We start from the raw sequence: 14,483 nt of genomic DNA, 5'->3' as shown, positions 1-14,483 counted from the left end.
TGAGCAGGAGGAGTGACCAGAGGCAGGGCGGGAGAGGGCTTTGCACTGGACCGAGAGGCCCGGACCGCAGCGGACCAGGGACTCTGCACCGTGATGTCTTGTGTGAGTCCCGCTGGACGAGCCAAGTCTGGCGTTCCTCCTCCTAATCAAAGCGTGTGGCTGTCTGCCCCAGTCATGTACTAGTCAGTGTTTTGCCAGATCCCTATAGACTCCCGCAGAGAGGCATTGCGTCCAAACGTGCCCTCATTTTTGTATTGTTTGAGTAGAGACGGGGTTTTGCCATGCCCAACATGGTGAAACCCCTGAACCCTGTCTCTGCTCTTGTTCAGCACTGAGGCTGAAGAAGAGACTCAGAGCCAGCGAGTGGGGCTTGGGGTTACCGAAAACTTACATACTGGGCAGCCCAGGAGCGGCGGGCTGGACAGGAAACCCGCCGCTGTGTGTAGAAAGCAGTTTATGCGGCATTGTCCCCTCCATCCCCTGGTCAGCCTGTGTTCCAAGGAATGGGCCAGGGTTCGAAGGTCCCGCATCGATGAAGACAGAAGCTCCCGGGTGGACCCGGCTGGACACCCCCAGACTCCTTCGCTCAGGACTGGGAACACACATCCTTTGTAGAGCACGGCGTCCTTCTTGGGCTGTGCCAAGGTCACCGCTGTCAGGACGCCTGCGTCAGCTAGCCTGTAACACTTTGCAGCCACCACCTCGACCGTCAGCAATGACAATGTGTATTGTCTAGATTTTGTTTCTGGAGTAAGTTCAGTAACTCAGAAAGAGCAAGTCAGTTGTCCCTCAGGGAACGTAAAAGTGGTTTGTTAGAGAAGGCTGTCGTGACTCCCGAACTCTCCTGAGAACTCCTGAGGGGCGGTTTGCCCTGGAGTAAGCTAAGTGCGGGTGGAAAATAGACGATTCAGAAGGCTGAGGTCGCAGTGAGCTGAGATCGCGCCATTGCACTCCGGCGTGGGTGACGAGAGCAAAACTCTGTCTCAAAAAAACCCAAAAATTAGCGAGGTGTGGTAGTGCATGCCTGCAATCCCAGCCACCTGGGAAGCTAAGGCAGGAGAAGCGCTTGAACCGGGAGGCGGTGGCTGCAGTGAGCCGAAATCGTGCCATTGCACTCCAGCCTGGGCAATAAGAGCGAAACTCCATCTCAAAAAAAAAAAAAAAACTGGGAAGGAGAGAACCCTTCTAGTTACCCTGCTCACGTGGTCATCACAGCCTTCCTTGGATCTTGCCAATACGAAGAAAATAAAACTGGCTCCCACGTATTGAGCACCTGCTGTGCCTTAGACAAACGCTTTCTGTGTATTCACTCCAGCTGCACCACAACCCTGTAAGTAATGATTATTGGAGAATTAAAATGATTAAAATACGAGTTTTATTAGCCGTGTACCCAGTGTTACACAGCTAATGTACCACAGATGGGATTCAAATCTAAGTCTGTGTGGCTCCCAGGTCAGTCCCTTAAGTAGAAATACCACCCTCACTTAGCAGTACAATTTTAGGGTTATCAAAAGACCTCTAACCGAAGGTATGGTCTGAGATCAAGGGTGCAACTCCCTCCCTTTGGAAGTTTGGGGAAAAAAAAAAAAAGCAAATTCTAAATAATATATATGTAGCAAGATATCATCTATCCTACTATAGATTTTTAATTTAAAAAATCTTAACTAAAACTACAACTTGATTAAAGCTATTATTTTAGATAGTTAAAAGCATTTTTAAAATACCAAAACCTTAGTTTCTTTATTTTTTATTTTTTTATTTTTTGAGATGGAGTCTCGCTCTGGCTCCCAGGCTGGAGTGCAGTGGTGCAATCTTGGCTCACTGCAACCCCAGCCTCCCGAGTAGCTGGGATTACAGGTGTGAGCCACCACACCTGGCCCTACAGTTTCAAGATGACAGGATGACAGCATTTCTACCTTACCCTCTGTCTGAAGCAAAATTAGAAGGCAACGTCACAGAAACAGAAGCCTTGCTTTTGGTGAGACAAGACTCCTGGAAGCCTGAACCACAGCGTCGAAGAACAGCAGCAGACGGTGGACCTGAAAATGACGCCCCAGAGGGGAGGACGGTCTGGAGCGGCCAGCGGATTCCTCCACATGACCCGCGTGAAAGGAAAGTAAAATCTCGAGACCAGACTTGCCATGCCAAAGGGAACTGGGTCATGCAATGCCTGCCTTCCATTTCTAAACAGCTGTAATCCCCATCCCTGCTTGATCTCACGTCAAACCTGTTGAGTGTGAGACGAATGTGTGACTGGCTTTCCCCCAACTAAGTTTTTTTTTTTTTTGAGATGGAGTCTCGCTCTGTTGCCCAGGCTGGAGTGCAGTGATGCGATCTTAGCTCATTGCAACCTCTGCCTCCCGGGTTCAAACCATCCTCCTACCTCAGCCTCTCAAGTAGCTGGGATCACAGGCGTGTGCCACCATGCTAATTTTTCTGTGTTTTAGTAGATATGGGGTCTTGCCATGTTGGCCAGGCTGGTCTGGAAATCCTGACCTCAAGTGATCTGCCCCCTTCAGCCTCCCAAAGTGCTGGGATCACAGGCATGAGCCGCTGTGCCCAGCACGCTCCATTCTTTACACAGGTGAAATGTAGGTTTGCTGAGCGCTCATCAGAGCCTCGTGAGAATGTGTCCACTCACCTGTTTTCCTACCTCCTTTGTTTCCCTTTTCTCCTTTCTCTTGAAATACTGAAGTCCTCAAACCCTCTGGGAAAAGCACAGGACGCAGATTCCATGGGGGCTTGTGTTTCTTTCTCCTGGACACATGCTGAACCTCAGCAAAATAAATCTCTAAACCGACTGGAATCTGCCTCAGTGGCTTTTTGTTTTGTTTTCAATAGGATAGCTTAAGGACTTCATTGGTCGCCGTTTGGTTTGCATCCAATAAGGACAGGGGAAGAAGCACAGGTGCTGGACCCCTCGCAGGGTCGCAGGGTCGGGCCAGGCAGGAGGGTGAACGGTTTAACGTCTGGATAGGGACTAGTTAGATGCCCAGTTCCAGGCCCCTACAGTTAGGCAATCACTCTTTCCTCTTCATTTAGGGGTTTAGAGTTTTAACATATAAAAACAGAACTGGAGAGAGTCCAGTTTGGGAAGCAGGCCGATGGGAGGAAGGATATTGAAGCAGGATGTTTCCCCGACCTCTTTGCAGGCAGGAACTGAAGTTCACGGGCACCAGAAGGGGCAAACTCCACTCACTTGCTGCTCCACCGCTCATGGGAGGGGGAGCACAGGCGAGCATGTGCAGGAGCCTGGGTGAGCGCTTTTGGGTGCTGGCAAGAGCAATCTCCATACTAGCCCCACAGCAGCATCTAAAGGAGGGTGCCTGCAACCCCTGAAGCCCCAGAGGAAGTGTTACAGTGCCCTTTTAGATTTGCCATCTGTGGCTTAAGTACCGACAGGTCAGCAGAGGGCCAGTGTGACAGCCTTTTGCACCCGCACTTGTAGCACACGAGTTCTTGTCTGGCGCCCAGGAGGAATGAGGTTGCATGAATGAATTGAAGGTGGTCAATGCAGGAGATTTTGCTGCTGATGTAAGTGGCTCTCAGCAGTAAGAGGAGCTGAAAAGGGGATGAAGTGGGAAGGTAATATCTCCAAAGCTACGCCATCAAGCTGTTCCTCTGAAGTCAAGTCACTTCTCTCTGACGTCCAACCATAGCCCGTAATGTCCAGCTGTTTCTCCTTCCCCTGCCAGCTGAGCCTGGGGTTTTTATGAGCACAGGACTGGGGGCAAGGCAGGTGGTTGGTTTTGGAAAACGCAGAATTTGAGCTGGAAAACAGGGATGTGTGTTCACTTTGGGCCACAGTACCAAGTGTTTAGGTACTGTGGTGTTTAGGTACTTCTCTGCCCCCTGTCCTTATCAATATTTGATGAGCTAAGTATTGGGTGTGATAATGGAATGGTAGTTATGGTTTACCAAAAACCCAGTCCTTACCTTTTATCAATAAACCCTGAAATGTTTATGGGTGAAATGGCACAATGTGTGGGGCTGGCTTCAAAATAAGCTGGTGGGAAGAGGGTGCAGGTGCAGGGAGAAAGTGGCTGTAGAGGAGACAAGGTGAGGGGTGCACTGGGGGCTGCTTGGCTGTGAGGATTTATTTAGCTCATCTCTCTACTTCTGTAGATGTTTAGAATTTTATCCAATAAAACGCTTTAAGAAATTAAAAGTGATAGCCTAGTGTGGTGGCTTATGCTGTAACCCCAGTACTTTGGGAGGCTGAGGCAGGCAGATCGCTTGAACCCAGGAGTTTGAGACCAGCCGGGGCAACATGGTGAAACTCCACCTCTACAAAAAATACAAAAATTACCCAGGCATGCTGCTACATGCCTGTAGTCCCAGCTACTCAAGAGGCTGAGGTGGGAATATCAATAGAGCCTGGGTGGTTGAGGCTGAAGTGAGCTGAGATTGTGCCACTGCATTCCAGCCTGAGTGACAGAGTGAGATCCTGCCCCCCCCAAAAAAAATTAAATTATGTTACCTGGGTAGAACAAAACAGTAACCCACAGCCACCACTTCAGAACGGTCATGGAGGTGAGGGACCTGGGGAAGCGGAGTCCAGACTGGCACCTTACAGAGAGGCCTTACCCAGTGCTACCTGAGGAGGTGTGGACGTCAACCAGGGCAGGGCTGGCCCAGGGCCTGTGCAGCAGCAGGGAGTTCCACAAAGGAAGAAAGAGATTCTCTAAGGGAGGGAGGAGGGGAGGACAGGGGCAAACAGACGGCCAGCGCGGCCCCACATGGGTGTGCTTTGCTCAGCATCCTCCTCATCTTGAAAAGGAAGGAAAAAGGCTCTTTTTGAAACATGACTGAAATAATTTTAGGACAATAATAAGGCATCGTGACATTAATATAAAGAAAGAGAACTGGAAATTGTATCCACCTGGGTAATTTTCTATCCTCTCTGAGATCTAGTTTTCTAATTTGTAAAATGAGGGGGTTGGACAAGGTCCATGGCTATCAATCTTCCTCCTACTTAATACTGAGCTATTTACTATCTGTATGTCAGTGTTTGCACCTCAAAAATACATAAAATATCTTAAAGTAATCATATTTCCTCAGGAAAAATATAATCAAAAACCTACTTAGCAAATTTAATTTGAAAGATGATGAGGCAGGAGAATCACTTGAGGCTGGGAGTTTGAGACCATCCTGGACAACATGGTGACACCCTGTCTGTACAAAAATATTTAAAAATTAGCTGGGAATAGTGGGACATGCCTGTAGTCCCAGCTACTTGGGAGGCTAGGGCAGGAGGATTGCTTGAGCCCAGGAGTCCAAGGCTGCAGTGAGCTATTACCATGCTACTGAATTCCAACCTGAGCGACAGAGTGAGACAGAGTGAGACAGTGTCCTCACCCACATCTCATGTTGAATTGTAGGAAGGATCTGGAGGGAGGTGGTTGAAACATGGGGCAGCTACTCCCATGTTGTTTGCGTGGTAGTGAGTGAGTTCTCAGGAGATCTGATGGTTTTGTAAAGGGCTTCCCCCTTCACTCTTCTCTCATTCTTTTCCCTCCTGCCGACGTGTGAAGAAGGACGTGTTTGCTTCCCCTTCCACCATGATAGGTAAGTTTCCTGAGGCCTCTCCCGTCATGCTGAACTGTGAGTCAATTAAACCTCTTTCCTTTATAAACTACCCAATCTCTGATATGTCCTTACAGCAGGATGAGAACAGACTCATACAGTGAGCCACAGATGGATGAGGGGGGCTTGTTTCCAGCGTGGTATTTGACAACTGTGTGTGCGTTCATGGCTCTGTATTCAGTTTATTACTGTTCTCTGTTTTCCATGCAGAAGTGACTGTAAAACCCAGACTTCAGAGTATCACTAGGTTGTCCTCCTAAAAGTTTAAATCTCTGTTGCATATTCTACAATTTTTTAAATTACCAAGTCAGGGCTTATGATATAGAACAGACTAAATCCCATCACAATTTTCGTTTCACGGGGAAACCTCCATGTGTGTGGAGCCTCACGCTGCACTTCACTGGCCATCAGGCTTGTGATTTTCCTTTGAAAATGTCATGGGTGGAGAAGAAATGAAATCAACCTTTGTTTTTTCATCCATGCAAGATCTGAAGTCTTCTTTTCTGGTGGCTATGATTTTGCCACAGCAGAGAAGAAGTTTTGCCTTAAAAATGTAGGTTTCTTCAACTCCTAGGTATATGTCCAAAAGAATTGAAAGCCAGGACTCAATCAGATACTTGTATACCAATACTTTTTTTTCTTTTTCGAGAGACGGGGTCTTGCTTGTCATCCAGGCTGGAGGGCAGTGGCATGATCATAACTCACTACAGCCTCAAATTCCTGGGCTCAAGGGATCCTCTTACCTCAGCCTCCTGAATAGCTGGGACTGCAGGTATGCCCCACCATACCTGACTAATTTTTATTTTTTAGAGACAGGATCTCACTTTTTGCCCAGGTTGGTCATGAACTGCTGGTCTGAAACCATCCTCCCATTTCAGCCTCAAGAGCCATTGGAATTATAGGTGTGAACCACCTGGTACCATATCAATATTTGTATAGCAATGTTATTCACAGCCGCCAAAAGGTAAAGCAACCCAAGTGTCCATCAACAGATAAATGGATGAACAAACTGTGGTCTATCCATAGAATCAAATATGATTGAGTCTTACAAAGGAAGGAACGGACGACATAGCTTACAACACGGATGAGTCTTGGAAACATTATGCTACGTGAAATAAGCCAGACACAGGGAGCCAGGATCCCACTTACATAAGGTGCCTTCATAGTCAAATCCACAGACACGTGTTCCAGGGCTTGGGACAGAGGGGAACAGGGAGTGTTTAACAGGGATGGAATCTCCGTTTGGGAAGATGAGAAAGTTCTGGAAATGGATGGTGGTAATTGTTGCACAACAGTGTGAATGTCCTTAATGTCACTGAACTGTATGTTTTAAAATGGCTGAATGGGGCCAGTTATGGTGGCTGACACCTACAATTCTAGCATTTGGGGAGGCCAAGGCAGGAGGATTGCTTGAGCCCAGGAGTTCAAGACCAGCCTTGGCAACATAGTGAGACCTCATCTCTAGAAAAAATTTAAAAATTAGCCAAGTGTGGTGGCATGACCCTGTAGTCCAAGCTGCTCAGGAGGCTGAGGCAGGAGGATCACTTGAGCAGGAGAGATCAAGGCTGCAGCGAGCTATGATCGTGTCACTGCACTCCAGCCTGGACAACAGAGCAAGACCCTGTCTCAACAAACAAACAAAAAAAGGTTAAATGATTGATATTATGTTATGTATATTTTACCATGATAAAAAAGTCACACAGAAAAATTTTAGGTTTACGCTTTGGGTGGCCGAGCTGGGCGTGTCATTTGAGCCCAGGAGTTTGAGACTGGCCTGGTCAACATGGCAAAACCCTATCTCTACTAAAAATAATAAAAAATTAGCTGGCTGGTGGCTGCATGTAGTCCCAGCTACTGAACACACTGAGGCGGGGAATCGCTTGAACTGGGGAGGCAGAAGTTGCGGTGATCTGAGATCGTGCCACTGAACTCCAGCCCGGGTGACAAAGCAAGACTCCATCTCAAAAAAAGAAAAAAATTAGGTTTAGCTCATTCTTGTTAAAAAAGTGGTGACTCTGATAGGAAGGTAAAACTGCACAGTCAGAGTAACTATTTTCTGTTCAGTGGGTAATGGACACACCAAATGCAAAGAAGACACAAAGACCAGTGCATGAACGCTACCGTATTTCACGTACAGCCCCACTTCAGTCAGCCTGCTACCACTCAGTACTTTGCTTTGATTCAATGGCTCTGCATTGCGGAGTCTCACGTCTTTGCAAATTATACACAATGCTCGGCTTTCTGGGGCACAGGTGTTTTTGTGTGGTTTTTTTTTTTTTTTTTGAGACGGAATCTCTTTGTCGTCCAGACTGGAGTGCAGTGGCACAATCTCGGCCCACCGCAACCTCCGTTTCCCTGGTTCAAGTGATTCTCCTACCTCAGCCTCCTGAGTAGCTGGGATTACAGGCGGATGCCACTATACACAGCTAATTTTTGTATTTTTAGTAGAGACAGGATTTCACCATGTTGGCCAAGATGGTCTCAATCTCTTGACCTTGTGATCCGCCTGCCTCGGCCTCCCAAAGTGCTGAGATTATAGGCATGAGCCACCACACCTGGCGGGGGCCTCGGTTTTGTACAATTTACTACGTGGATTGCACTCTCTAGTCCATCCCGCTAAGACTGTGAGAGTCTTCTATATTGTGGATTGCCAATAGCAACAAACTGAACTACTGCACGATGAATGTCCCAGCTTTCTTTGAGGACCCACCAGGAGAAAACAAAGCAGCGATTTCCAAAGGTGTGTGGGCATGAGTATTTTATTTTATTATTTATTTATGTTTTAAGATGGAGTTTTGCTCTTGTTGCCCAGGCTAGGGTGCAGTGGTGTGATCTCGCCTCACCACAACCTCCGCCCCCTGGGTTCCAGCAATTCTCCTGCCTCAGCCTCCAGAGTAGCTGGGATTACAGGCACCCGCCGCCACACCTGGGTAATTCTTTGTTTTTTTAGTAGAGACGGGATTTCACCATGTTGGCCAGGCTGGTCTCAAATCCCTGACCTCAGGTGATCCGCCCACCTCAGCCTCCCAAACTGCTGGGATTACAGGCGTGATGCACTGCACTCAGCCTGCAGAAGTATTTTAAGCAACAACCACAGAACTTTAGTTGATTTTGAAGCAGTGATGTCTTCCTCCCACTCCTAGGCATCCAGCCTCAAGCTAAGGATTTCTGAGCCACGATACACTCAGAGAAGCCACTGGGCATAATGAATAACTGCTGGTCTGCAGACCTGCTGCCAGCCTTGGCCTTGTGATATCACCAGCTATGACAGTTTGGGTGAGTCACTCAACCTTTCTGGGCTGGTTTTGGTTTCATTATCTGTGGGACATCCATGATGATACTGCCTCACTTTGCCTGTCTCTTAGGGATTTCTGGAGGGCTCAATGAGCTAAGGCATGCACTGGTTTGTAAACTAATTTTTTTTGGAGATGGGGTCTCACTATGTTGCCCAGACTGGTCTCGAACTCCTGGCTTCAAGCAATCCTCCCACTTTGCCTCCCAAAGTGCTAGGATTACAGGCATGAGCCACCGTGCCTGGCCTTGGTTTGTAAAACGTAAAGTAAACGTCATCTTTGGCTTTTAATGGAGAATCACCAGGATGTCCAATTGACCCCTTTAGGCCTTATTTTCATGTTGGACTCAAATTTTCTCAAGGTCTTATCCAGTTCCAACATTTGGGCTGGGTTGATTAGGGACAGCTTTATGGTGGAATTAGCACTTCAGCGCCTTTGGGTCTCCCAACAAAGACTGCACTTAGCCATTTAAAAATTAAAGGAAAGATTGAAACAGAAGGAAGGAACAATCATCAAAGGCACAGAGGTACAGGTGAGCAGAGCACCTAACTCCAGAGAAGCTTTCCATGGGGGGGAGCACACAGTCACTGTGCAAGGGCTGCTTGCATCAGCCAAGCCAGCACACTGAGTCACATCAGTACTACTAATTTGAATGTTAATGGTTTGGCAGTTTGGTTTATTTTGTGAATTATTTTACTTCTATGGTTGCATGATGGCCTGAAGCATCAGAAGCTTATAAAGAGTTTTACATTTATACATGTTTAAGTAAAATTGTACTCAGAATAACTTAAGTCAACACTGAGGGTACATGAGAAACGTTTCCTTTAGGTGTAATCTACTGGACTGTGTAATTGTGTCCTCCCAAATCCCTCCTCTCCCTTCTTCATCGTGCAGTTGCAGAAGGGATTGAGCCATCCTCAACTGCCAGAATCACCCTGATTTCTTTAATTCCCCATCTGCCACTGATTGGTTAAGTTCCAGCCAGTCAGCACATGGCATTCCCCTAGCCAATTGGACTGACTCCAAATGAGCACATGACCCAATGGGGAGAGCAGACATGCCAGTGGAGGCCATGGGGCTCGCTCTAAAAGATAATTCCACGTCTGGAGTTGTTCTTTGAAGAGCTACTGAGGGCTGCCTTTCTCCCTGTCTGGTATATGTCCATGCAACATGGAACTGCTGCTGCTCTGTTTTGCCGATGTGCAGAAGGGAGACCAGTGCTAGGAGGGGGCAGGGCAGTAGCACAGGAAAGCACATCCTCACCTGTCTGGGCAGCTGAGTCATGCCCGTCCAGAAGCCAACTCCTCTCCCAGACATTCTAGGGTGTGAGTTTATAAGTTCCCCTTTAGTTTAAACTGTTGTAAGAGACAGCCCCACAACTTCATGCCATAAAACAATCACGCCAATATTTTTTATTTATATTTATTCATTTATTTATTTTAGACAAGGTCTTACTCTGTTGCCCAGGCTGGAGTGCAGTGGCGCAATCTTGGTGCACTGTAACCTCTGCCTCCCAGGTTCAAGTGATGCTTGTGCCTCATCCTCCCGAGTAGCTGGGACCACAGACACGCACCAGCTATGCGCCCGGCTAATCTTCGTATTTTTAGTAGGGACAGGGTTTCGCCATGTTGGCCAGGCTGGTCTCAGACTTCTGGGCTGAAGTGATCTGCCTGTCTCGGCCTCCCAAAGTTCTGGGATTACAGGTGTGAGCCACCACCCCCATCCAGCCACGTTTATTTTGCCAGGAATCTGCAGGCTGGGCGGGGCTTGTCAGGGCCAGTTTGTCTCTGGTTTGTCAGCTGAAGCTGGAGCTCCTGAAAAGTGAAGGGCTGGATCGCCTAGAGCCCATCCACTCCAAGGCCAGGTGCCCAGGACCGCCCTGGAACACCTGCAGTACTCTCTGCCTGCAGCTGGGGCTGCCACACTGCAGGTGACTGGGTTCCAGGGGACAGAGGAAGGGAGAGAAGGAAAGCAAGAGAGTGAGTCCTCGCACACACCAGGTGGAAGCCATATTGCTCCTGTGACCTGACCTTGGGATGACCTTGGAGATGACCTGCATCTTCCCCTGAGTCCTGTCCACAGAGGCAGCTTCAAGTGAGGGAAATAGACTGCACTTCCTTTTTCTTTGAGACAGAGCCTTACCCTGTTGCCTAGGCTGCAGTGTCCCGGCGTGGTCTCAGCTCACTCTAGCCTTAACCCTGAGCTCAAGCAACCCTCCAGCCTCAGCCCTCTGAGTGACTGGGACTCCAGGTGGGCACCACCACATCCAGCTAATTTTCATGTTTTTTGAAGAGATGGGGTCTCACCATGTTGCCCAGGCTGGTCTTTAACTCCTGGCTCAAGCCATCCACCTTCCCCAGCCTCCCCAGGGGCTGTGATTAAACATTGCTTGACTGGGCATGGTGGCTCACACCTGTAATCTCAGCGCTTTGGGGGGCTGAGGTGGAGGACTGCTTGAGCTTAGGAGTTGCAGACCAGCCTGGGCCACATAGGGCAATCCATCTCTACAAAATAAAATTTTAAAATGAAAAATATATGTTACTTAATTTTATTACTATAGCACAGGTTTCATAATACCTGCTTGATCGATGATTACACAGATCAACGAGAAAATATAAGCAGAATTATTCTGTAAGCTGCAAAGCTCTATGCAAATGTAAACGATTGTTTTAACTCAGTATTTTAAAATTCAAAATGGTACAACTGATTATTTAAGTCCCGTCAGTAACTACTTCCCTCTTGCTTCTAATGCCTGGGAATGAGGAACGGAACTGGGGTTGAGGCTGCTCTCCAGGGAGGGGGGCGGATGCATCAGAGAAGGTCACGTTTTTATTTGTAAACTGGGCAATGGGTCCCTGGAACTTGGTGTTTTATCCTTTTAGTCATTTTGCATGTCCAGAATATTCCGTCATAAATTTAAATCAGTCCCTTTCCTTTGCCTTCCAATTCATACGTGAGGCACTGGTCTGGGAGAAGTTGGACAGGGTCACTTCCTATCAGCTGGGAAGTTTCTGTGGTGACTCCTCCATTGGGTAAGATTTTAGCGTCAATTGGCCGTGGACACCTCCTGAATGTGAAGCGGTGCAGACAGGACCAGGTGCAGTGGACGGCCACTTGGACACGAGCATCACACAGAAAAGGGTCTTGTCCCTGGTGCTGTGTCTCCAGCTCCTGGTGCACAGCCCACGTGTGCCTGCTGAGCGTGGCAGCCCCTGGAGTGGGGTCTTTGCCTTCCCCTCCTCTCTGCTTCTCCTGCTCTTCTGGGACCCCAGGTGACCCCACATCTTCATGTCCCAGCAGTTGGGTGGTTCTAGGGACCGTGGGACAAGATCCTACCAACAGGCATGTGTGGGAGGACCACGTGCCACTCCTCGTCAGCCTCATACGGTCATGTTCTCGTCCCCACCGTGGAGACCAAGGCACGAGAGCCGTGTGGCCTGACCTGCCGAGTGACCGTGGCGGACACTGTCCTGGAGAGCCATCCGGACTCCCGGCAGACCTTGCGTTAGCACCAGGTGAACCTAGGAGTTGCTTGTACCCGAGCATGACGTAGCCCGCCCTGACAGTCTCACATGCCTGTCAAGAAACCCGAGCGGTGGTGTCCACGCACAGTGTGGAAAAGCTTCACAGGCATGGCAAGGGAGGGGGAGGGGAGGGCACATTTTAATAACAAATGATCGAGGCTTTAAGTGAAATGGAAGATTTTTATGTGAAAAATGTCTGAGACCTACTGATAATTTGAAGGTAAAATCCATGGTCCTTGTTTCTGTAACTTTGCAGTTTGCAGAGGCCGCATGTTCATGACGACGGTGCTGACCTTCCTAGTGAAGGCATCTAGAGGCTAGCACTACAGCTGTTGCTGCGTCAAAGATGTTTTCTGAACCAAACTGTTGTTTAAATGCGTGTCATTGAGCACCCAAGGTGGTTTCCAAGACAATCATGCAGGACACAGGGTAAGCGTGGAGGCAAAAGTGCGTCTCACCCAGACCCAGCAGTCGAGGGGGCTCTGTGGCCACCTCCGCCCACTTCTTAGCCACTGGCCACTTCAAACCAGGTGAGCACAGCACAGACAGGCAGGATTCCAACCCCCCCACTTCCTGCACCTCTGTCTAGAAATCTCTGGAACTGACTAGAAAGTGGTTCTGGAAACTTCTCTAGAGATTGTTTATCCGGGGCTGAGTGCTGCAAATGGTGCTGCCCGATCCCAGCTTGGAGGTTTTCCTGAGGTCAATCCTCCAGCCCTGCTGCACCACAAACTACCCAACACTTGGTGGCTCACAAGCAACACACATTTGGGACCCCAGCTGCCGTGGCCGGGGTGTGGGGATGGCTTCACTGGGTGCTTCTCCCTCAGGGTCTCTGGCTGTAGCTGCATTAGCCAAAGGCTCCACGGAGGCAGGTGGGACCCACATCAGGACGGCCCCGGGGGGTGCTGGAGGCCTCAGCTCTGCACCACGTGGGGCCCTCCGCACGGCCTGAGTGTCCTCAGTGTGGCGTTCGCCTTCTCCAGGGTGTGTGACCCAAGAGAGGCAGCACACAGGACGCTGAGTGCCCCACAGAACCAGATCTCCAGGTCCGAGGCCCACACCGCCACATCCAGGCTCCTTCCACTCTGCAGAAAGGAGCAGCTAAATCCAACCTGTGTTCCAGGGAGGGGCATAGGTGCTCTTTTTTTTTTTTGAGATGGGGTCTGCCCATGGTGTCCAAGCTGATCTTGAGCTTCCGGAGCCTCCTACCTCAGCCTCCCACCTAGTTGGGTCTGCAGGCGTAAGCCATGGCCCTGCCTCCAGGATCCATCTTTTGTTTGTTTGTTTGTTTGTTTTTGAGACCGAGTCTTACTCTGTTGCCCAGGCTGGAGTGAAGTGGTACCATCTCGGCTCACTGTAACCTCCACCTCCCAGGTTCAAGTGATTCTCCTGCCTCCGCCTCCTGAGTAGCTGGGATTACAGGCGCCTGCCACCACACATGACTAATTCTCATATTTTTATTAGAGATGGGGCTTCATCATGTTGGCAGGGCTGGTCTCAAACTTCGGACCTTAGGTGATCCGCCCACCTCGGCCTCCCAAAGTACTGGGATTACAGGTGTGAGCCACTGTGCCAGGCCCAGGCTCCATCTTTCAAAGAGAGTGCCAGAAAAGCTGTCCACACACAGGTTGAGCATCCCTAATCTGAAAATCCCAACCTGAAAAGCTCCAAAATTCAGAACGTTTTGAGCACCAACATGACACCACAGTGGAAAATATCATGCATGACTGCATGTGATGGGTCACAGTCAAATGCAAACTTCGTTTTCTGCACAAAATTATTTTTAAGTATTGCATACAGTTATCTTCAGCTGTGTGTGTAAGGTGTATACAAAACATAAATGAATTTCATGTTCAGATTTGGGTCCCAACCTCAAGATATCTCATTATTACAAATATTCCAAATTACAAAAAAAAATCAAAATCTGAAACACTTCTGGTCTAAAGTATGTTGGATAAGAGATTATAACTAGTGGCTGAGTGCAGTGGCTCAAGCCTGTAATCCCAGCACGGTGGGAGGCTGAGGCGGGTGGATCACGAGGTCAAGAGTTCAAGACCAGCCTGGCCAATATGGTGAA

The sequence above is a fragment of the Cebus imitator genome, unplaced genomic scaffold, assembly GCF_001604975.1.
Source record: "Cebus imitator isolate Cc_AM_T3 unplaced genomic scaffold, Cebus_imitator-1.0 Scaffold20, whole genome shotgun sequence".
In the NCBI taxonomy this organism is placed as follows: domain Eukaryota; kingdom Metazoa; phylum Chordata; class Mammalia; order Primates; family Cebidae; genus Cebus; species Cebus imitator.
Note: the sequence above shows the minus strand (reverse complement) of the source record.